The following is a 24,253-nucleotide window of genomic DNA, read 5'->3' as shown; positions in this document are numbered from 1 at the left end:
CTCACGTGAATGAAGGAGAGGAGAAATTTTGGAGGCCAGATTGGAAACCAGAACTGGAGCTTGGAGATTTGATTCAGGTTGATTTCAGAGTGTTCATCCAGGATTGATTGCTATCATAGGTTAGGTGTTTTCCTCTCTTTATTTGGTTTTGAAAATTTTAAATTTTGCTTTAGAAATACCTCTTTGTGTGATGATTTTTGTAGAAAGATCTCTGTTTGGGGAGTTTTAAAATTGGTTTAAATTTGGGAAATAGATTAGATTTTGGCTATTTAAACTCTTCCCTGAATTAGTTTGTCAAAATTTGGAGATGGATTTTTAATTTAGAAAATTAATTCTTCCTGTGTCTTATTTCAAGTTTTAAAATTTGAGTTTAAATTCCTTATTTCCTGGTTTGGGAAAGGAATTTGTTTGGCTGTTATGTGAATTTTGCAATTTATAATGAAAGGAAAGTTATGCTGATAAAATTTTGGGATTTTCTTCTCCCTGAATGTTTTTGTGTTCTTCCTGTGTGTGGAAAAAATTAGAAAATTTGGGTTTAAAATTTTGCCTTATGGCTTGTTTATCCTCATAATTTTGCCTAAAATCTACTGTTTGGGAGTATTCCATTTATTTGTTATGCCCATAAATTTTGTTTGAGAAAAAATAGTTTAAAACCAAAAAAATTTATGAGATTTTATTATTCTTTGTTTTCTCAGAGTGTTGGGCAATGAAGTTTTGATTTTTAATTTAAAAAAAAAAATTAAAAATTAAAAAAAGGGAGATTGGAGGGGGGGACGGTAGTCATGCTATCGTAAGGTAGCAATGCTACCATATGGTAGCAAAGCTACCAACAAACTTTTTATTTGCCTCTCCCGTGGTCGCTGTGTCCCAGCCAGCATGATCACGATTTTGATTTATATTTTCATTTTCTATTTAGTGATATATATATATATAGGTTTTTCAGAAAAGAAGATAATAATATAGTATTGTGTTATGTGGAAATTAGTGAATATTTGTGGAACTTGGGTTTTTTTATAGTTTTAATATATATTTTTTAATATAATATTTGTTTATATGATATATATTCATATACATATATTTAATTCAGAATTTATTTTATTTTATTGAAGACGTAATTTTTGGGTTTCTTTTATTAAATAAATCATGAATATATGTTAGGGGGTTATTTTTATGGGGTTAATTTTAGCCTTACTGGACAAATAACAACTCTGAATTTCTTTTATCAACATAGTTGTATTTTTTTTAACTTTTGAATATCGATATCTGCATGTATTTAATGCTTTTGACTGTTTTAAAAAGATTGCATGTATTAGGATCTTTAGTGTAAATGGTATTTTTGGTAAAAGCTTATTTACGTTGCAATTTTGGTTTTGAGTTGTTGACATGTCGTAATGGTTGATGTACCGTATTGATCAGGTGTTGTTTAACCCTGTTGATGTGAATCATTGTGTGTTTTGTTCCAAATGGTCAATCCTGGGTTATTGATTTGTGTATCCCTCACCTGTATTTTTGTCAGTTTAGATATGGCTGTCAGTTTTGCCTTAGGGTCCTCGTAGAGAGACCATTTTTGTTAGTGTCCTATGAGAGAGTGACTTTGAGCAGGGGGCACACCCGAAGTGGTTGGCAGGATAACCCCTTGAAAGTCCGTTAATAAGTGATAATCTAATAATAGATTAGGGGGTGGGTAGTTGTAATACTAATTAAGATATTGTACCTCGCACATGGTTGAGTGCTCGTATAAGCTCAAGATGTAGTGGGAAGGCCTAGAATGGCAAACCTACCACCTTGTCTTCACGAAGGGTTGGTAGGGTCTGCATGAGACTTAGATGGAGCCGAGAGTTCAGGAAAGGTTACCAAGATAACCCAGGATGGGGGTCGAGACCTATGGAGGCCTACCTAGGGTAACCATCTTAAGCCATGTGATGACACTCTCTCCTTAGGGTCACTAGTGTACTGTGAGTCGAGTCACATGAGTATTGTGGAGTCATGTTGTATTGTCGTACTTGTCTTATTTATGCTTTCTTGAGGGTCTTTTGCTATCTCCTAGCATGGTGGGGTGATTCCATTTTGGGATCACATGGTCGGGTGGTAGTGCCACTTCCCATCGGGTATTCTTGTTCATAGCTTCATGCGAGGATTGGCTTCACTGGTGTTCCTATGGTTTGTGGTTCATGTATCATCTCATGTTAGTGATTATTGTACATTTGAGACCCATGTGGTCATTGTATCAGTAAACTATGTAATCTTGGCATTGTAATTTATGTAATTCATTTGTACTATTGGAAGCCATGTAATTATTGAATATTATAATCTTAATTCAGTTGAATGTATATTATTTCAGTTATTTTTATTCTTAAGTGTAAATGCTTCGTTGAAAGTAAATATATTGTATCACCTTAAATCTTTCAATGTGGAATTTAGTTTTATGAATATGATTTAATTAATGTAATTGAGTTCCCTAATTAGATGGATAATTGGGCTAACCTTATGATGTTGTTTTAGTTATGAATTAATCTTCGTTGGTAACCCTTTAGGATTTCATGTGTTAGATTTCATGTGTTATTAAATGTGCAATGTTATAATTAATGCACTTAATCTTTAAAAAAAATTTATTTCACCCTTTAGTTGCCTTGTAGTGTTGTTTTCCTTCAGGGTTCCTGGCAGGGCATTACAAGATAGACTCAGTGGCAAGGCAAGACAGTAGGCAATAGGTCATATCCTCTCAAGGATCTCAAAAGGGCCAACAAAATGAGGCGCCAACTTAGAACCCTTTCCATAACAGATCACTCTTTCGCAAACGCACTCTCAAGAACACACGGTCGCCAACTGAAAACTGACGATCTACTCTATGAGCATCAACATACTTCTTCTACCTATCCTGAGCAACAACCAAATGCCCATGAATCTTCTCAACCTGCTGCTCCATCTCTCGAAGCATATCCGGTCCTAAACACACCCTATCCTCTAAGTGATCCCAACTCAAAGGAGTACGACAAAGATGACCATACAATGCCTGGAAGGGAGACATGCCTATAGAGTTGTGATATCCATTGTTATAAGCAAACTCCACAAGGCAAAGATATTCCTCCCAGCGCAACTGCTGATCCATAACATACATGTGAAGCATGTCCTCCAAGACTTGATTCACATGTGCAGTTTGACCATCGATCTTTGGGTGATAAGATGAACTGAAGTTCAACTGGGTCCCCAAGGCATGCTGAAGTGAGGTCCACAATGTTGAAGTAAAGACAGGATCTCTATCAGAAATGATCCACCTTGGAATCCCATGCAACCTCACCACATATTCCAAGAAGAGTCGTGCCACCACTGCTACTGTATAAGAAGATCAAATAGGAACAAAATGAGCAACTTTGGTCAATCTATCAACAATGACCATGATGGCATCATGATGATGCAAAGAAACAGGCAACCCCACTATGAAATCCATGGAAATGATATCCCATTTCCAATCTGGTACCAAATTAGGTTGTAAAAGCCCTGCAGGGTGCTGATGCTCCGCCTTCACCCACTGACATTATAAGCACTTTGACACAAAATCAACAATGTCACGTTTCATACCAGCCCAATGATATATCTGTCGAAGATCTGTGTGCATCTTCTTGACACCAGGGTGTGCCGAATAAGGTGCACGATGGGCCTCGATCATGATCAAAATGTGAAGACTCTCCAAAGGAGGTACACATATCCATCCAAGATGTCAAAGAAGATCATCTGCCTCAAGATCATATCTAGAATATCTACCCTCTAATGGCCTTCCGGACTTCGTCACGACTCTAACATCCTGATACCAGGTGTCTTGAGGAAGAGCTCCAAGAATCCTCTCTCTCAAGTCCACTCTAAGGGACAATGCTGCAACCTCATGTCACCTATGACTCAAAGCATCTTCCACTACATTCTCTTTCCCCTAAATATATCGAACCTCAAAATCATACTCGCAGAGGAATTCCATCCATCTTTACTGTCGAGAATTCAAGTTCGGCTACGTGAAAATATACTGCAAACTGCGGTGATCACTATGCAACTCAAACCAATGCCCCAACAAAAAATGTCGCCATCTAACCAATGCATGCACTGCAACTACCAAATCCAAGTCATGAACTGGATAGTTTATCTCGTGGTCCTTGAGTTTGCGAGACTCATAGGCAACGACACATCCATCCTGCATAAGCACTGCACCTATACCTTCTAAAGAGGCATCTGTGCATACCATAAAATCTCTGGATAGATCAAAGACTGCCAAAATAGGAGCACTAACAAGGAGTTCCTTCAAGGTACGAAAAGCTGACTCACACTACTCTGACCAAATAAACTTCTTCCCTTTCCTTTGAAGAGAAGTAATCGGGTGACCTATCTGGGAAAAATTGTGAACAAAGCGACGGTAATATCCGGTTAAACCCACAAAACTTCGAACCTCAGAAATATTGGTCAGCACTGGCCAATCTACAATGGCTTGGATATTAGAAGGATCCACGGATACACCTTCTCCCGAAACTATATGACCAAGATAGTTCACCTCTGATTGGAAGAAATCACACTTCACCAAGTTGGCATAAAGTTGATTCTCCCTCAAGCACTGCAATACCTGTCACAAGTGGCCCTCATGCTCTTCCATAGATCTAGAATAAATCAATATGTCATCCAAGAACACAAGGACAAAATGATCAAGGTAGGTGCGGAAAACCCCATTCATGAGGCTCATGAAAACTGAAGGCGCGTTTGTCAACCCAAATGGCATCACTGTGAACTCATAGTGACCATAACGAGTATGAAATGTTGTTCTATGAATGTTTGCATCATGAATGCACAACTAATGATACCCAGATTTCATATCAATATAAGAGAACACCTTGGCTCCCTTTACTTGATCAAAAAGATCATCTATCTGAGGCAATGGATATCGATTCCTGATGGTTACCTTATTTAGCTATTGGTAATCAATGCAAACCGAAGAGAACTATCCTTCTTCTTAAAAAAGATAACAGGCGTACCCCAAGGAGAAACACTAGGATGAATGAACCCCTTGGCCAACAATTCCTCCATCTGCAACTTCAACTCACTCAACTCTTGAGTAGTCATCCGATATAGAGCTCTCAAAATAGGTTCCGCACCAGGAACCAAGTCAATGCAAAAATATATGTCTCGCTTTGGAGGCATACCAGAAATATCCAAAGGAAACACATCAACATACTCTCAAAGAATAGGGTGACCATTAAGAGCGATTTCTCGACTCTCTTCGTCATCCACATCCTCAAGAGAAACTGCAAAAATCTGACATTCTCGATGCATACACCGCTTAAGTTGCATAGCGGAAGTCATACGTAAGGATATCGATCTCTGAACTCCAACGATCCCCACTTTCCTGCCATGGTCATCCAAACACTCTACTGTCTTCTGACGACAATCTACACGAGCGTTGTGAGATGATAGCCAATCCATCCTCAACACAACTCCATAGACCCCAAAGGAATGACTCGAAGGTCAACTGAAGTAACAAAGGGTCCTAGGTCCAACTCACAACTGGGAATAAAGGCATCTACGGACACACGCACACCAATAGCCAACTCTACTAGCCACCTATCTGCCTGCTTAGCAGACGCGATCCCGCACCGCTCCACAATGGAGGAAGAAATGAAAGAATCAAAAGCACCAGAGTCAAAAAGTACAGAGATAGGAATACCGCACAACACACCTGCAGTCTCGATCATTGTACCCTGATGCTTAGCCTGGCAGTCATCAATCGCTGCAAAAACTCTATGGGATCTACCTACATCCCCCACTGTTGGCTCTGATGCTGCTGGCCTCTGACTACCCATCTGGTGAGAATGTTGAGGGCACTGAGTGGCTATGTGACCAAACTGTCCACAGGAGAAGCAAGCTCCCCTACTAGGTCCTCTCCCTCTAGACGACCCACTGGACTGTTGGAAGCTTCCCCTACTAGGGGCCTGAGATGCACCCTGAGAGAACCGCCGTGGGAAGCTTTGCCTACTCCTCTGCTAGTTCCTAATCTTCCTATGTTGAGAGTTGCCATCTTGCTGGCCCTGAAACTGTTTCCATCTCGGCAACTATTGTTGTTGCCCACCCTTGGCAGGTTTCTGAGAACCCCTAAAAGGTGCAGCAGTCTAGGACTGATTGCCTCTAACTTTGGACCCACTGAAAGGCACACTCCCGATTTGCACTCCAGACTAACCGCCATGAGCACAACTAAGGTTATGCTCCACCAACCTAGCTTTCGCCACAACTATCTCTACTGAAGCAGGCTCAAACACTCTCACTCCTCCACTGATGCGATCGTTTAGACCCCTCAAGAAGTGCTAAACTAGCATCACCTCATCGTTGCCAATACTAACATACTGTTTGAGCTCATAGAACCTGTGCTCAAACTGATCTACTGACATACCAAACTGGCGTCGAGCATAGAACTCATCTGCCCGAGACTATCTTCACTAAGGTGAGAGAAATCGCGCCCTGAATCTGTCCAGAAAAATCTCCCATGATACGGTGCTAATGCTCACACCAATTCTCTCCTCTAACCACCACCAGATAGACGCAAAACTCTTAGAGACGCATGATGGCATATCTTACCTTAGTGTTGCTGCCATACAGATGCATGGCAAAACACCGATTTAGACTAATCAGTCAGGTCTCTGCCTCGAGACCAGTACCTTTACCGTCAAAGAAAGGAGGATGGGACCTCATCAAGTCCCTCATGTATCCCAAGGTAGCCGAGTCCTGGTCTACTGGGACATCTCTCCTTCTAGGAGACCTCTCTCTCTCTCTCTTTCCCCTCATGAATCTGCTGATGCGACTCCCCAACCTGAGCATGGATGGGCTGATCAGCCTCAGGTCCGGGGCCTAGTCTGGCTAGAACCTCTTGAAATATCTGCCTCAACTCTTCCCTTTCGGGAACCTTCTCTCCTGCATGCTACTCATCCTGGTGAACAGACTGATCTTGATCCACACTCACATGAGTGGGTGGTGGCAAAGGACTATGGCGGTTGGAACCTCGACCTCATCCCCCACCTCTGCCTCTATTGCGGCCACCAACACGACCACTACCCTTGGCTCTTGTAGCCATGACCTAACACTGCACAAGAGAAAATGGTTCAGATCTATGACAAGGATAATAACAAGGGAAACACAAACACTAAGACCTACACAAAAGGTCAAGCTGAATGGGCTTACTACAAAACCAGAGTACCCAGTAATGAAACTTGGCTCTGATACCAAATATAATGCCCCGCTAAGAACCCCAAAGGAAAACCAACAACTAACAAGAATATTCAATAAGATTTCACAATTTGAACAAACACACAGGAAGAAAACTCAACATTCAAATTTTAAATGCAAAACAAGAAGACTACCCAACCTGCAAAGCAATCTAGGAAGCAAATTTGTGGAAGAGTTCCAACCTTGCCTACAAATTTCAACTGCAGGTTCCTCCTTCCAAATGGTTTTCCAAAATTTGCATTCAAAAATCTGCCTCCTTTTTTCCTGTGAACTCCCAGAAATATATGGAAAAATATATTTTCAACCTAAACTTTCTAGGTTAAAAGTTTTCTCCACCAATCATAATAAACTATTTTAAAAAGTCAAAGAAATTAGATTTACCCTTTTCAATGAAATAATCCTTTTCAACAAAATAAAATCTAGAACTAATCAAAAGGTAAAAAGGAAAAAGCCTTTATTTTTTTTTTCATTTTCTTTTGCCATGATACTTTATTTCAACATAAGCATTTAAAATTTAAATGGCAAGGAATTTACTTATTTCTTTTTCCAATTTTCAATACAAAAGCATATTTAAAATTTAACACAATATGTTCAGCAAATTTAACCATTTAAATCTAGCAACTTATTCTATTTAATTAAATCGATAAACTCAAAAGCATAATAAATAACTAATTACGCCAACACAATAACATCACCCACTCAATTAAATAACTATTCAAGAAATCAGAAACACGCAAAACGAGGAATGATCAAACGACGACTTGCAAAACGACAATACCAAAGCACTCTGACTCGCATATTGGTCAAACAAAAAAGACGACCGACTGACAACACTCACATGAGTGTAACTGTGGGTCCAACAACTATCTCCTCCACTCCCATCAGACAAATAAGGCACGCTCAGACCTGTGAAACTAGGTGAAGTCGATACCCCGTACCTACCCAGTACTTGTACCTGCAATGTCCTGCATCAACGAACCACACATGCATATGGACAAATATATAAACAGATACATCACACACACCGATGATGGAGAATCATGACGTTCCCTGTCTTACCGGAGTGAGTGAAGGAAAATCATCCCCTCGCATCCCATACACTTGCAATCACGAAACATGTAAATAACACATCGCACATATAAAGTAAAAGTGCTATTCCCTGACAATAATCCATAAAAATTAACATTTACTCATAAGTAATGAAATACTGCATGAAAGCATACACTGCATATCAAGTTAAAGCATAAAATAACATCACATAAAAGTCTGAAACAATATACAATAATGTATCCACTGAACAGTCAACTAAAGTCAAACATTAGACCAAAAAGAGTCTGATCGAGCAGGGGTACTACAAGAAGTGTATACAAGAATCATGCACAAAGTCAATCTTACTCAACCATGATGAATGAACAAACATCACTAAGCACACCATACGAGTTTGATGCAACCTTCAAACAAAACCCATTCAACAAAATGACACATTCCATCAAAACATTCAAAAAAATACATACAATTAAATTAGATGCATCATTAAATCCTTCATACAAAAGTTATACAATCATCATGTTAAAGAGTAGATGTCATGCAACCATTATGAAAAAACAAGTGCACTAAGAATACATGGTAGAAATTATATGCAACCTTCGAAATAAACCCATACAACTCAATGATATATACACCATTGATACTAAAAATGAAACCCATACAATTAATTTAATAACACATATATCACAATATTACCCATCATTGAAATATATTTGAGAATCATGCACACGAGTCAATCTTATTCCACCATGATACATGGATAAACACACTAAGCACACCATAGGAGTTTGATGCAACCTTCAAACAAAACCCATTCAACTCAATGACATATATGCTATTAAAACATTCAAACAAATCTATACAATTAAATAAGACGCATCATTAAAACCTTCATACAAAAGCTATACAATCATCATGAGAAGAGTAAATGCCATACAACCATTATGAATAAAGAAGTGCACCAAGAACACATGGCAACAATTAGATGTATCCTTCAAAATAAATCCATAGAACTCAATGATATATACATCATTAAAATAAAAATGAAACCCATACAATTAAATTAATGACACATATATCACAATATTACCCATCATAGAAATCTATACAAGAATCATGCAAAAGAGTCAATCTTACTCAACCATGTACAAACACACTAAGTACACCATATGAGTTTGATGCAACCTTAAAATAAAACCCATTCAACTCATGCCATATATGGCATTAAAACATTCAAACAAATCCATATATTAAATTATATGCATCATTGGAACCTTCATACAAAAGCTATACAATTATCATGTAGAAGAGTAAATGTCATGCAGCCATTATGAATAAATAAGTGCACTAAGAACATATGGTGGGATCTAGATGCAACCTTCAAAATAAACCCATACAACTCAATGATATATACACCATCAAAATTAGAAATAAAATCCATACAATTAACTTAATGACATTTATCACAATATTACCCATCATAGAACTCTATACAAGAATCATGCACGAGTCAATCTTACTCAACCATGATGCATGGACAAACACACTATGCACACTATAAGAGCTTGATACAACCTTTAAACAAAACCCATTCAACTCAATGACATGTATGCCATTAAAACATTCACACAAATTCATACAATTAAATTAAATGCATCATTAAAACCTTCATACAAAAGATATACAATCACCATGTAGAAAAGTAAATGTCATGCAACCATTATGAATAAACAAGTGCACTAAGAACACTTCATAATAATTAGCGCAACCTTCAAAGTAAACCTAGACACCATCAAAACTAAAAGTGAAATCCATACAATTAACTTAATGACATTTATATCACAATATTACCCATCATAGAAATCTATATAAGAATCATGCACAAGAGTCTATCTTACTCAACCATGATGCATGGACAAACACACTAAGCACACATTCAAACAAATCCATACAATTAAATTAAATGCATCATTAAAACCTTCATACTAAAGCTATACAATCATCATGTAGAAAAGTAAATGTCATGCAACCATTATGAATAAACAAGTGCACTAAGAACATGTGGTAGGAATTAGATGCGACCTTCAAACAAAACCCATTAAACTCAATGATAAATATGCCATTAAAATATTCAAACAAATCCATACAATTAAATTAAATGCATCATTAAAACCTTCATACTAAAGCTATATAATCATCATGTAGAAAAGTAAATGTCATGCAACCATTATGAATAAACAAGTGCACTAAGAACATGTGGTAGGAATTAGATGCGACCTTCAAAATAAACCCATACAACTCAATGATATGTACACCATCAAAACTAAAAATGAAACTCATACAATAAGAACATATGAACACAAATGCCACTATTTATGATCCATAACTAGGTACATTAAACATACTATAAGAGTTTGATACACACTCGTCATGATTGAAGCTTCACTCAAAAGATCAAAGGATACCAAGCATGCAAACCTAATGCACATCATACATGCCATATTTAGTTAGAATCATCACACACTAGAGTTGATGTTAGTCTACCATGGTGAATGGACAAGCATACTAGGCATAGTAGTAGTTTGATGCACATTGGCCATCTAGATAATTTTAGTAATTTTAATGCATAGTTACTCTATGACACACTATAAAACTAAATGACATACATGGCATCATAACTTTGCCAAAAAACCTTATAATCAAGTACACATAATCAATATCATTAATCCTAGTCCACAAGAACACTAAACACTCAATAATCAATAAATATATATTGGACATGAAGATTTTACACAATGCCCAAATGACTTGATGAATGTTATATATCCATTAGACCCTTCAAACAAAAGTCAAATAAATAATTAATGATGTTGACAAGTCTCATTCCATTATAGACATATACAAATTAATGTCATTCAACCATTACAAACACATCATTAATTAAATAATTAGATAATTTCACAAATGTAAAAAAACACGGCATAATAATAAAAATTGAAATATCTCTATTTCTAAAAACAATGAGTGAATTGTCATCTTACTCTTCAGTTCTATTAAATGTAAGTGAAAATAGTTATTGTTTTAAAATTTCATTGATCATACGTATAAAATATATATTTATAATTGTTTAATTAGCAATTATTAAATTACGTTAATTAATTTTCAAAATACATATTTGATGAACAAGATGATTTAATTCAATTAAATCTGAAAACAGAAAAACTAAAAAGAACATAAAAAAGAACAAGAAGGACCTCTTGAAGGATGTCCATGGCCATCCTTAAGAGTTTGTGGAGAGGTATTTCTACCCTCCTAAAAATATAATATATTTTTTATTAATTAATATTCTTAAACAATGTTTACAAGTAATTTAGACCTCATCAGTACACAAATCTATTTACAACTAAGATATATACATCTTTTAAATAATAATACTCCTTGACATTTGTTTTTGTAATATTTCTCCCAGTCCAAATGAACCCTGCACATTTAACATTTCACATTTAACATTTCACATTTCACGTTCGTTTCACGTTTCACGTTATTATTAATATATACAAAATCATCAAATGTGAAAAAAATCCAAACCTGAAGTTCTGTTCTATCGCTGTTTATTGCTGATATTGTTCTGTTCTCTGCTTCAATGTAAAAAAACCCAAACCTGAAGACAAGGAAAACAGCAAATGAAGTCCTTCACTGGAAGGAGGAGTAAATGGGATTGATTTACAACAGAGTAAGAATCAGGCATAGTGTTATGGAGCTGGTGGTTTGAAGATAAAACAAAGAAGCACAATAGAGTAGTCAAAACAATACATTGCCAGAGGATCCAATGTCAGAACTCAATGTGGAGGGGTTGAAGGCAACGGAAAATCACTCTCTTCTTTTAACATATTTGAAAAAAATAATGGAAAGCCAATCAATCTTTTCTGAATCTTAGGAATGAACTATGGTTAAGATTATCAAACTTATCTTAAAATGAATAAACTGGGATTGTAGCTGATAATCCAATGCATGATAGCCTGCTTTCTCATCAGAATGGGCTTCGGTGGGAGAGGGATGAGTGCCAATCAACCACTCAACTCCCCTGAACTCACCATTCAGTGAATAGGTTGATATTTTTCCTCTCAAAGATCAACAAGAGAGCACTCGTATAAAGGAAAGCATCTAACACTCATATCCTATCTAATAGATTAACAGCTAAAATACATTCTTTTAAGACTGTCATACATTTGAACCTATGAACACCATTCAGTGAATAGGTTGATATTTTTCCTCTCAAAGATCAACAAGAGAGCACTCGTATAAAGGAAAGCATCTAACACTCATATCCTATCTAATAGATTAACAGCTAAAATACATTCTTTTAGGACTGTCATACATTTGAACCTATGAACACCATTGCACATTACTAAACAACAATAATACGAATTTATAATTAGCAAAGAAGAGAAAGGGGTCTTACACTTGGTCCAGTTTGAACACCATTGCGCTCAACTATGGTTTCAAACAAATAGTTAATATAGTAAATATATGTAAACAGACAAGCTTTTTAAGCTTTTTTGGAATTGCGAGTTCTTCATTGTAATTCAAAATACCAAATCAAAGCCAACAATATATAACTGCAATTCAAGGCATTATCAAAGGACAATAGGATGATATGATGCAGAAGAATGAGTTACTCCATGGTATAAGGGTTCTTACATGCAAAAACTACATTCCAGTCCATCTGGTAGTCTGTTATGGTTTTGGTTGGTGAGTATCATACATGCAGTATGCAGTACGCTGATTAAGTCCCAGATGCTGTACTCAAAACACGACAGAAAATATTGAAGTTAATGACGTTCGAAAACAATTGAATGACAAAGGGGAATGGAGTTGTACAGGTGAATTAACAGATGTAATTAACGAGAGTACTCAGGCTGGAACAAACTTCAATGTGAAAGCAATGGACGTGAAATACGGACAAATTCAACTGAAGCAGAAACAAATATTAGAATGCAGAAAATTGAAAATACTGGAGTTGAATTTGAAATGCAGAGAAATTCAGATAAAGATGATTCCAAATATATAATTTTGATTCAAGAACCTCATGACATGCGACAATAAAGAAAAAAATGGGATTGATTTAGAACAGAGGAAGAATCAGGCAGTGTTATGGAGAAGGTTGGTTGAAGATAAAGAAGAACCCACTGTGAACAAAGAAAATGAAGAACAGTATAAAGAAGCATAAGCGAGTTGTCAAAACAATACATTGCCAGAGGATCCAGAGAAGGAAATGGAGGAAGAATCAAGCATAGTGTTATGGAGAAGGTTGATTGAAGATAAAGAAGAACCCACTCTGAACAAAGAAACGGAAGAACAGCACAAAGAATCAGATGAGAGTAGTCAAAACACAACAGAGGAAGAAAATGGGATTCAACCTTCTTTCATTGCCTATACCAAATTATTAACTTAGTCTTTATAATAGGTCCCTCGTTGTATCACGAAGCTCAACTTCCAGTGTCAAATTGCCAGGGTCTTTCATTCCTGCAGCCAAAGAAATCATCAAACATACAGATACTTATATTGAAGTAAATCTGAGGGATAAGTTGGTAATAAAACTGACTTCCTTGGCAAATTATTCGGAGGATGGTTTGTAACTCAGATAATCTACCTGAACAAACAATTTAAAATATTGCAGTTTCTATTGAGCCCTGATTCCAAGAGACTCAATGACCAAGCAAAGGCTACTAAGAAAGTCTTGGTCTCGGTAATACAGAAGTGCTGTGCTAAGTGAGGCAATGATTGGGAGGAGAGGCTTCAACAGTACTATGGGAATATAGAATGAGGTACAAAGTTCCAAATGATGTGGATTTTCATGGTTGTCTTTTATATACATGACAGCTTTATATAAACCCCAAGTTACAATGTAAAGTCACTCCGAATTAGACTACAAAATCAATCTCTTCTTTTAACATATTTGAAAAAAATAATGGAGAGCCAATCAATCTTTTCTGAATCTTAGGAATGAACTACGGTTTTAGACTATCAAACTTATCTTGAAATGAATAAGCTAGTATTGTAGCTGATAATCTAATGCATAACAGCTCGTTTTCTCATCAAAATGGGCTTCAGTGGGAGAGGGATGAGTGCCAATCAACCACTCAACTCCCCTGAACTCACCATTCAGTGAATAGGTTGGTATATTTCCCTTCAGAGACAACAAGAGAGCACTCGACTGACACATTTTTTAAGCCTATGATTTAGGTCTAAAGGAATCCGTCTAACAACATATCCTATCTAATAGATTAACAGCTAAAATGCATTCTTTTCAGAATGTCATGCATTTGAACCTATGAACACCGTTGCACATTACTAATTAACAATAACATGAATTTATAATTAGCAAAGAAGAGAAAGGGGTCCTACTCTTGGTCCAATTTGAACACCATTGTGCTCAACTGTGGTTACAGAAAAACAGTTATTTATGTAAACAGACAAGCTTTTTAATCTTTTTTGGAATTGCCAGTTCTTCAAGGTAATTCAAAGTACCAAATCAAAGTCAACAATATCTAACGGCAATTCAAAGCATTGTCCAAGGACTATAGCATGATATAATGTCAGAAGAATGAATTAATCCATGGTATAAGTGTTCTTACATGCAAAACCTACATTCCAGTCCATCAGGTAGTCTGTTATATTTGGTTTTGGTTGGTGAGTGTCGTACATGTAGTATGCAGTATACTGATTAAGCCTCAGATAGTCCATCGAGCCTTCATGCTGTAGTCAAAACACAACAGAAAATATTGAAGTTAATGATTAAAAACTATTGAATGATAAAAGGTGAATGGAAGAGTACAGGTGAACCTTTGAAAAGCTCATATGATATTATCATGGACAGAAAAGGGCCTGAATATATCTTCAAAACAGGTAGTCAATTGGGGTGGTAGATCAAGCAAGATGCCACACAGGTGGGAGATACCTGTGCCAGGCAAGAAACTGAAAATAGGGTTTACAAAATTTGTCAGTGTGAAACCAGAACATATATATTATGCACAATGAAAGTGGGATTGATTTATAACAGAGGAAGAATCAAGCTTAGTGCCAGTTGAAGAACCCACTGTGAACAAAGAAGCGAAAGAACATCATAAAGAAGCACAAGGGAGTAGTCAAAACAATACAGTGCCAGAAAACTAAAAGCAATGCAGGTGAAATAAAAATAGATTCATTGATTACAAAACAGAAAACGAAATCAGAATGCAGAAAATTTGAAGACCATGATGCTGAAACACTGAAAATATCAACAGAAATCGAAGGCACTAGGTACAAATTCAACAGACACCGGACTGAAGGAATCTGAACCTGAATCTGAAACCCTGAGGGATTGCAAAAGCACCAAAGCACAGAATGCTATAAATATCGATTTAAAATAGCAAGCTTAACCCCTGGCAAATTCCAAGGTTAGCATGAACCCATAGTTGAAAAGCATTGTGAATTCCATGGACAATCCATCTTGGAAGGGGAAGATGAACATGCTACACTTGAGAGCAGATCTATGGATTGAACTGAAACATGTGGGAGCAGAGAGAAGGCAAAACATTAGCTAGAAGCTTGCTTGACCTAAACGATGCACAACTGTCGCATGTGAGCAGATGAAAACCTAAAAGGAGGCTTGTGATACACTTCGGATGCATTGTGTCAAATGTTTCAGATAAAGGACATGACAACAAGGTTGCACCTGTGAAGAAAATTCTTTCAACTAATAATGGATGATGAAGAATCAGCGTCATCATGCATCAACAATTTCAAATCTATGTTGAACCAGTTGGCTCTGATTGTTCTTCCACTGGAAGAGGGTAATGCTATGACTCTTATGGGGTTGGTGCTCTTTGTGGGCACACAAGCTAGTCTGTAACTCCAACGTCGAAACTATAATTGGATAAAAAAAAGACATAAGAGTGAAGTCAAACATTCTCATTGCCTTGTATGTTGGAATAAGACACCTTAAAAAAGAAAAGCTAGACACCATTGATGATGAAGTTCTTCAAAGAATAAGAAATTAAAATGCCACTATTTCAATAAGGCAGGTTACCATCCAAAGGACCACTGCAAGAAAGCAATCGATCATGCAGAAGCAAACATCACAAACCCACACACAAGTGCAGCAAATGAAGGAACTAGAAGGTAAGCTACTTGTAACAGAGTTGGCCACCACTGTAAGTGATCAAAACCTTTGGTATGGTGATTCAAGAGCTTCATGACATACGACATCATGTAAAGATTTGCTTGTGTCATATGCAAAAACTCTTTAATGAGAAGAAGGTTTATTTGGGTTATGATTCAAATCACAAGATCTATGGAGGGGTGATTTTAATAGAGCTTTGAAATTGTGTATGCAAAAACAAATTCGCAATGTACTGCATGTTCAAGGGTTAACCAAAGCTCTGTTTATATGTGGATAAAATGGTCTCTGGCTTATCTCAAAAGTCATAACCAATCCTCACTTGCAAGAAAGGGCTCGTGAACAGGTTAAAAAAGAGTTGAGAGGAGTCTGTTGTGAAGTGTTACGTTTAGTAGACACTGAGAAAGGAGTCAATTCCTTCCTTTCTTAGGTGTCATATCATTAGAGGAGTGCTTTTTAATCAGCCTGATGAGTTTAGAGCCGAGAGATTCCTAGGCTGATGACTTGCAGGAACAGAGCTTATTATGGAATTTGTTAACAGGAGCTGAAAACCATTTGCAGAAAACAGAGATTCTATCCTGGGGAGGAAGGGCAGGAGGAATGGAGACCCTGCTATGATTTCACGCCATCTGGAGAGGCTTATTATGCTAAAGTTCCGAGGCAGAGGAGAGGGACAAAAAGATTACATGTGCTAACATAACATATTATGGGATTTGTTAACAGGGGCTGAAAACACACCATATTATGGAAAATGTCTAATAAATTTGCAGGAACGGAGCATATTATGGAATTTGTTAACAGAGGCTAAAAACATACCTTTTGCTACTAATCATAATGACTCCATGCTGGTGACCAATTCCTCTGCACAGCCATGCTATGAAATTTGAATAGAGTTGCATCATCCACAAATATGTATAATTGCTTGCTTGCAATTGAACATTTCACCCAAAACAACAAGTAGAGAAAGCAGATTGCGATGCCCTAATGTCTTCATCTCCCACTTAAACTCTGTTTCACTCTGCTAGCATGTCCTCAGCCTTGTAAAACACCCCTGTCCTGTCACTCCTCGAGATGCTTGTCTTGAAATAAAGCAGCGAACGCTCCAGGTAATAATCACAATATACCGTAAAGCACATCCCACCACAAGCCATGCTATGAAATACAGCAGCGAATGTCTATAATTCTCCAGACCTAATGATCACAGTACTACCGGAAAGCACAGCCATGCTATGAAATTGTATAATTGCTTGATTGCAATTGCAAATGCAGCTCAATCTCATCACCGAAGACAATTAAAGCTATGAAAATCTAGCCGTTTGGACAGTTACTGTTGTTTTTTTTCTCTAAATTTCTTTCAATTGTCCGTTGAAAGGAGCGGCCTCTATGGATCTAGAAATTACTGTTGTTTTTTTCTGCCTATGTGAATGTAAAAATTGAACTCTAAATTTGAACTCTAAAAATTGAACTCTAAATTACACAGGTGAAAAATGTGGAAGTATCTAGATCAATAAAGTTTTTTACTGATCAATTTACTTGGCCACAATTAAAGTGATCTATGTACAAGAATGATTTTGAGACGACTAATTTAAGTAATAAAATAATTTAGATAGGATAGTGGAAATTAATTTTTGAAGTTAGAAAAATTCAAATGATTTTTTTGGTTACAAATCCATTGAATAGTTCATATAGTAAATTCGAGTTTGGCAAGTATATTAAAAAATTTGAGTTTGTAAGTATATTAAATCTAAGCATCTAGATTTTATGAATTATTGGTCAAATGCACATTAATTGGATTATAATCGTTGGGAGGCCAAAGTGGCTAGTTTTATGAATTATTAGTCAAATGCACATCAATTTTCCAATAATTTATATTATGAGGCATTTGTCATTAGTATTTATTTTTACCATAGTAATCTACGCATTTCTAATGGTGATTTATTTGAATTTGGGATGCATATATTAATTCACCCATATATTTGGCAATACTAGAGTAAAATTTCACTATGTATGTGGACCTAGGTCATCAATAAAATTCACTATGTATGTGGACCTAGGTCATCAATAAAATTCACTATGTATGAGGACCCATTTCCCTAATATCATTTAAACTCCATGCTAATCCTATGTCCATATTCAACATGAAAATTACAATGTGTGTGTTTTGTTGAGGTCTAATTTGTTCAACATTCTTATGAGGACCCATTTCCCTAATATTATTACTATGCCATTTAAAAATCTCCTAAAAAAATTTCAGATATGAATTAATATAAATATAATTGAAGCTCTTATTAATATTTACATCTTTTATTCAGTGTTTAAGCTTTCAATTTGGATCATAGGTGAGTTACAACTACAAGCGTTGTTAGATTAGTGAGTTAGTGAAAACCTCAAGGTAATTAATAATTTATTTATAGTGTTATAAAATTATTAATCTCTTTGTCATTCTTATTTCATTCTTATAGATGATATTGAGTGTAGAGACATCTATGGCAAAGGGATCCATAATCTATTATTCTTTCTTGAACAACAAGATATTTTGGTTTATTTCATGAAAAATGTTGAGTAGGAATAAGGTTCTTGAAAGTCGCCAAGGGAGGTCATCAAAATGTAGAACCATAATTTCATACTTTGGCAATGTTTGCAATCCATCATATGGAGTTACAACATTAGCACTTGCACCAAACATTGACGAACACGAAACACCTTTGATGGAGATTATAATGAGTTATGTCACGCCACACTTTAACCTGTAGGAAAAAAAAAAACAATTATTTTTTATAAAATTATTGATGTAAATTCAAGTCAATTACCCCGCCATGCTCATCAATTTTGGATTCCTATAGGCATCGAGCGACATTTCTCATCCTCAACACATTACCTAAGGTGGGGAAATGAATAGTTACTAAGATGGGACCCTGGAATCCATCTTGCACATCATACTTCGATGATGATTGGTTCTTAACAACTACATTGAGAGAACTTGGGTTCAGATTATAGATACATTTAAACAAAGATATGCTTACATGCTCATACTATATTGAAAGTCAAAATCCATACCTTGAAACATTACTAACGAAACTTTCACATGCAATGAATATATAAATACTTATCAAATTGATTCTCGTCCCAATTGAAGAGGAGATTTTTAGTCTATTTATTTTTATTAATATTTATATGATATAAATCATATTATTATTACTATTATTTCTATTATCACTACTATTATTAACAATACACTCAACTAACATTATTAGCTTTAATATTAGTAATTTTATCATCAATATTAATTTTGTTTTCATTTTAATACAGGTAGCCCAATGACCCATTTTAAATAACACATGACAACTTTTAAATCAAACCCCATACACATTTAATTATGCATTTGTCTTTTTGAAAGACAAGAGTCATACCCTTAAACCAAAAAGAGGTTGGCTCTATTTCTTCAATTCCTAACCCTAAGCATTATTATGCCCTATTTCTAGGCACATTGAGGATGGGTGGTGACCAAAATAGAGCAAAAATGGTCTCAATGTGGTGGCTAGGCTTGGCAAGAAAGAGTTTGTAGAAAGAAAAAAAGGGATTTGGTGGTCACCGAGGGGAATTCTAGCATTAATTGGAGAGGACCCATAGTTGAGCATGTTCCAATTGATGTGATAGCAGTTGTTGATTTAATACCCATACATGTTGATTTAATGTCCTTTTTTTTGACAACATTGTACCAGTAGTTGTGACTTTAATACCCATAATTGAATGAAATGTACCCTTAGTTGTAAAAAGCAACCAATCATGTGATGCCACATTAGTTGCACAAGTATGGGGCCCCCTTATGCACGACTAGTGATCTCACCTTTTTTTGGATTGTTTTGGACACCTTGGCAAAAAACATGCTGATGTGGCCCTAAAATCTTAGTTATAAGCAGACGACTTGCTAAGTAAGTTGTTGTAAAAAATTAGGAGTGATTTGAAATTTCCATGTAGGATTTTGAGAAGTGCAAAATTAGGGTACTCAACTACTGGGTCCTCTGCGGTAAATTGCATGTCAATATCTAAAAAGGGAATGCCTCTTTATCATTACTCTTCTAGTCAAGCTACATCCCGCCCTAATTGTGAGCTATGAATCACCGGCATTATATATTTTTGAACTACAAATAAATTTTATGAAAATGGATCATGGCTCTTACCTAGAAAAGATTTACCTTTGGATCCTATTTTTTACTTTACCTATATTATCTAGTTTACTTTTTCATTTTTTTTTAATTTAGATGAGACAATTTCGAGCAAATCCATAAAGTTGTGTGGCTGCCAAGGAGACTTGGAAGGCATGACCAATCCTATACAAGAATGCATGATTAAATTTGAACTATGATTTTTATTTTCTATTAATAACTCTTTTCAAGATATATATATATATATCTGTGTGTGTGTGTGTTCCCTTATTTATATTTCACTATAGAAAAATATTTCATCCTAATACTTGATATCAACAAGTCAAATCCGATAACAATAGATTTATTTCTCATAAACCAAACTATACATCTTTATAAAAATAACTCTACTATTATAGCCATTTGAGAATGGAGGAGATGGATCTAGATGAGATACAATTAGGGCAGGCTTAAAATATTGGTACTATCATTGCCATTAATAATGACATGGAGGAATATATAGCCTATGCATATGTAATCATACATCAAGGTGTTAGGTACTTTATATATACATTTTAAATAATTATCAACAAGTTTTTAATTTATATAAATATAAAATTACATTGGACATTAGCTACGCTTCCTTGCATATTTAGGGTTCTTATCATTTCAAGTTTTTTATTTACATAAATTAAAAATGATGGGTTAAACTTCAAGACTACAAACTGTAGTATCCCTGCCCTATTCACTCTTTTAAACCTAGTTTGACCTTGGTTGACTTTTAGTGGCTTACTTGGATGGTTGATATACCGTGTTATGATATTTTACTTAGACATTATGCTATGATGTGTTATGTTGTAATTTGAGTTGCAGTGTATGTTGTTCATGCAGTATTTCCTTATTGATAGTTAGATGTTATTTTATTGGATTACTGACGTGGGATGACACATTTATTATATATGTGTGATGTGTTATATACGTGTTTCATGTTTGTAAGTGTATGGGGTGCGAGGAGATGATTTTTCTTCACTCACTTCGGTGAGACAAGAACGCCATGATTCTCCTTCACCAATGTGTTTACTATGGTTGTATATATATGTATATGTGGTTCGTTAATGCAGGAAATTACAGGTACAAGTATCGTGAAGGTACGCGGTATCGCCTCCACCTGGCTTCATAGGTCTGAGTGTCACAACCCTCCTTTATCACTTTTTGATTTAAATACAATTCTATTATATTTTTGGTTAAGCTATTTAAAATGATTGAATAAATAATATAAAAGAATAATAATAAGCACACACACACACTTGGAGAGTATAATTCAAAGGCATTATTTTTATTTTTATTTATTTTTCCCACTCCCAATTATGGCACATGTTGTAGGAGGAATTAGAAGCTTCTAGAGGAATCTCCACCACCTTGCATGTAACTCCCCCACTAAGTTTTTAATCAATTTGCATGGGTCCAATATTGGAAATTAATCTTTTTTTTTAATTAAATTCTCTAGATAGTGGAATTGAGGGATTTTCTTATAAAATTGTATGCAAGTTTCAAAGAAGGGAGTTGATTAGGTGTTGAAGCAAATTTTCCAAGTTTCTTTGTTGTTAGTAGTAGGATCTTCTTTGGTAGATTCATTTTCGTTGTAGGATTGCTAAGTTGTTCTTGAAGATTTGTCTCAAGTTGCAAGGAAGGATAAAAAAGGATAGCTAGAGGATTCAACATCAAGCTTTGATAAGCCAGGTTCTCTCTTTGTCAGCTCTCATTTACATATGAGAAATTTATATTATCAAAAAAAAAAAGAGCTTCTAGATCTTCTTTCAAAATTTTTATTAGAGTGTAAATCTTTTTCTTCTTATTTAGGGATAAATATTGATAAAAGTATTTTCATATATTGCATGCAAAAGATAACTTTATTAATTATTTAATTCTCTTTAGAAAATAGATATCAGATCTTGCTTGCATGTGAAAGATAGCTTTATTATTTGTTTATTTTTTATTTTTAGAGAAGAAATATTAGATCTTGCTTGCATGTGAAAGATAGCATTATTTTTATTTAAATTTCTTTAGAAAAATATATATATGATCTTGCTTTTGCTTTTCCCAAAGATTTTTTTGATATATGCAAAAAAGATCATATTTTCCCTTATTTTAAATTTCTTCTTCTGAGATTTAAAACTCCTCTCCGTGTGATTATATGATATGAATCTTAATCTTTATTATTCTCCTCTCGAATTCATTTCTCTGGCTCTTCGAATGGAAATCTGAAAATAAGTCTCATTCTTTAAATAAATCTCTCTTTGTGAATGTTGGAAATAAACTCTCCCTATGAATGCTGGAAATAAACTCTCTCTCTATGTGAATGCTGGAAATAAACTCTCTCGCTGTGAATGCTGGAAATAAACTCTCTCTTTCTGTGAATGCTGGAAATAAACTGTGTGTGTGTGTGTGTGTGTGTGTGTGTGTGTGTGTGTGTGTGAATGCTAGAAATAAACTCTCTCCCTGTGAATGCTGGAAATAAACTCTCTCTCTCTCTCTCTCTCTCTCTGTGAATGTAATCCTCTCTATGAATGTAGGAATAAATCCTCTCTGTAAATGTAGGAATAAATCCCTCTCTGTGGAAAAAGAGGTATTGAACTCTCTGTGAATATTAGTTGAATAAAATGAGGTAAAATCCTCTCTGTGAATAGTTCTCTATGCTATCTCATCCCTGTGAATAAATCCTTATCCTCATTTGATTACATAAATATTTTTATCTGGTTATATACTCTCTCTAGGAATACTAGTTGAAATGGAGGAATATATTGCTCTATGAACAAGCCTCTGTGTTATTCATTCCTGTAAATAAACCCTTATTCTTATTTGTTTACATCAATATTTTTCTCTCATATAATGATTAAATACTACTCTCTGTGCTTAAATAAATTGGAAACTGGAAACTATATATATATATATATATATATATATATATATATATATATATATATATATATATATATATATATATATATATATATATATATATATATATATATATATATATATATATATATATATATATATATATATATATATATATATATATATATATATATATATATAAAGTATTTAAATTATCGTGAAAACAAAATTATCATGCAAACACATTGTACGTGAAACCGTACGACAAAATTTATTTCACATGGGATAATGGATTGGCGTAGGGAGGGGACAAGCGGAGTTAATGTCGCAGGTTAGAGGGTACCCAGTGGTACCCTCCACTAACTTGCGGTCACTGCTACGACAGTGGCCGCAGGGTAGTGGAGGGGACCACGGTGGTCCCCTCATCACTGCGGGCCTGCGCCTGCAGTGATGATGGGACCCGTGGGCCCTTCCCCACTCCCCATTGCTTTAACAAAAAAAAACCGTGCTTTTTTTAATTATTATTTAAAACTTTTTCTTTTATTTATTAAATTACAACTTAAAAATTATTAAAAATTGCTTAGTTTAATTGTTATAAAATTTTAAGTTAGTAAATTCAAATTTAGGAAAAATTTATAAGTAATTAGGACCATTGTATAGTGAATTTGTAACTTCAAATTTATGTGTAAAATTGAAATTTTCCAACCCATTGGACATTTATTGGGTTACTTAGTCGATAATATTTAGATTCATT

General features: G+C 35.3%; 1 long non-coding RNA gene across 3 annotated transcripts; it reads right to left on the bottom strand.

The window, feature by feature from the left end:
- Nucleotides 1–11,608: 11,608 nt before the first annotated feature.
- Nucleotides 11,609–17,836, bottom strand: LOC131070970 (uncharacterized). Of its 3 annotated transcripts, XR_009112446.2 has the most exons (6): nucleotides 17,273–17,836; nucleotides 14,934–15,054; nucleotides 13,716–13,821; nucleotides 12,997–13,095; nucleotides 11,884–11,956; nucleotides 11,609–11,776 (listed from the first exon to the last, which is right to left on the bottom strand). It is a non-coding gene; the product is annotated as an uncharacterized LOC131070970 (long non-coding RNA). The 3 variants fall into 3 exon arrangements; XR_009112448.2 differs by lacking the exon at nucleotides 13,716–13,821 and having other exon boundaries at nucleotides 17,273–17,834; XR_009112445.2 differs by lacking the exons at nucleotides 12,997–13,095; nucleotides 13,716–13,821 and having other exon boundaries at nucleotides 17,273–17,825.
- Nucleotides 17,837–24,253: the final 6,417 nt, after the last annotated feature.

This window comes from Cryptomeria japonica, chromosome 4 (genome assembly GCF_030272615.1).
Source record: "Cryptomeria japonica chromosome 4, Sugi_1.0, whole genome shotgun sequence".
Lineage (NCBI taxonomy): Eukaryota > Viridiplantae > Streptophyta > Pinopsida > Cupressales > Cupressaceae > Cryptomeria > Cryptomeria japonica.
Note: the sequence above shows the minus strand (reverse complement) of the source record. Positions and strands in the feature narration are given on the sequence as shown.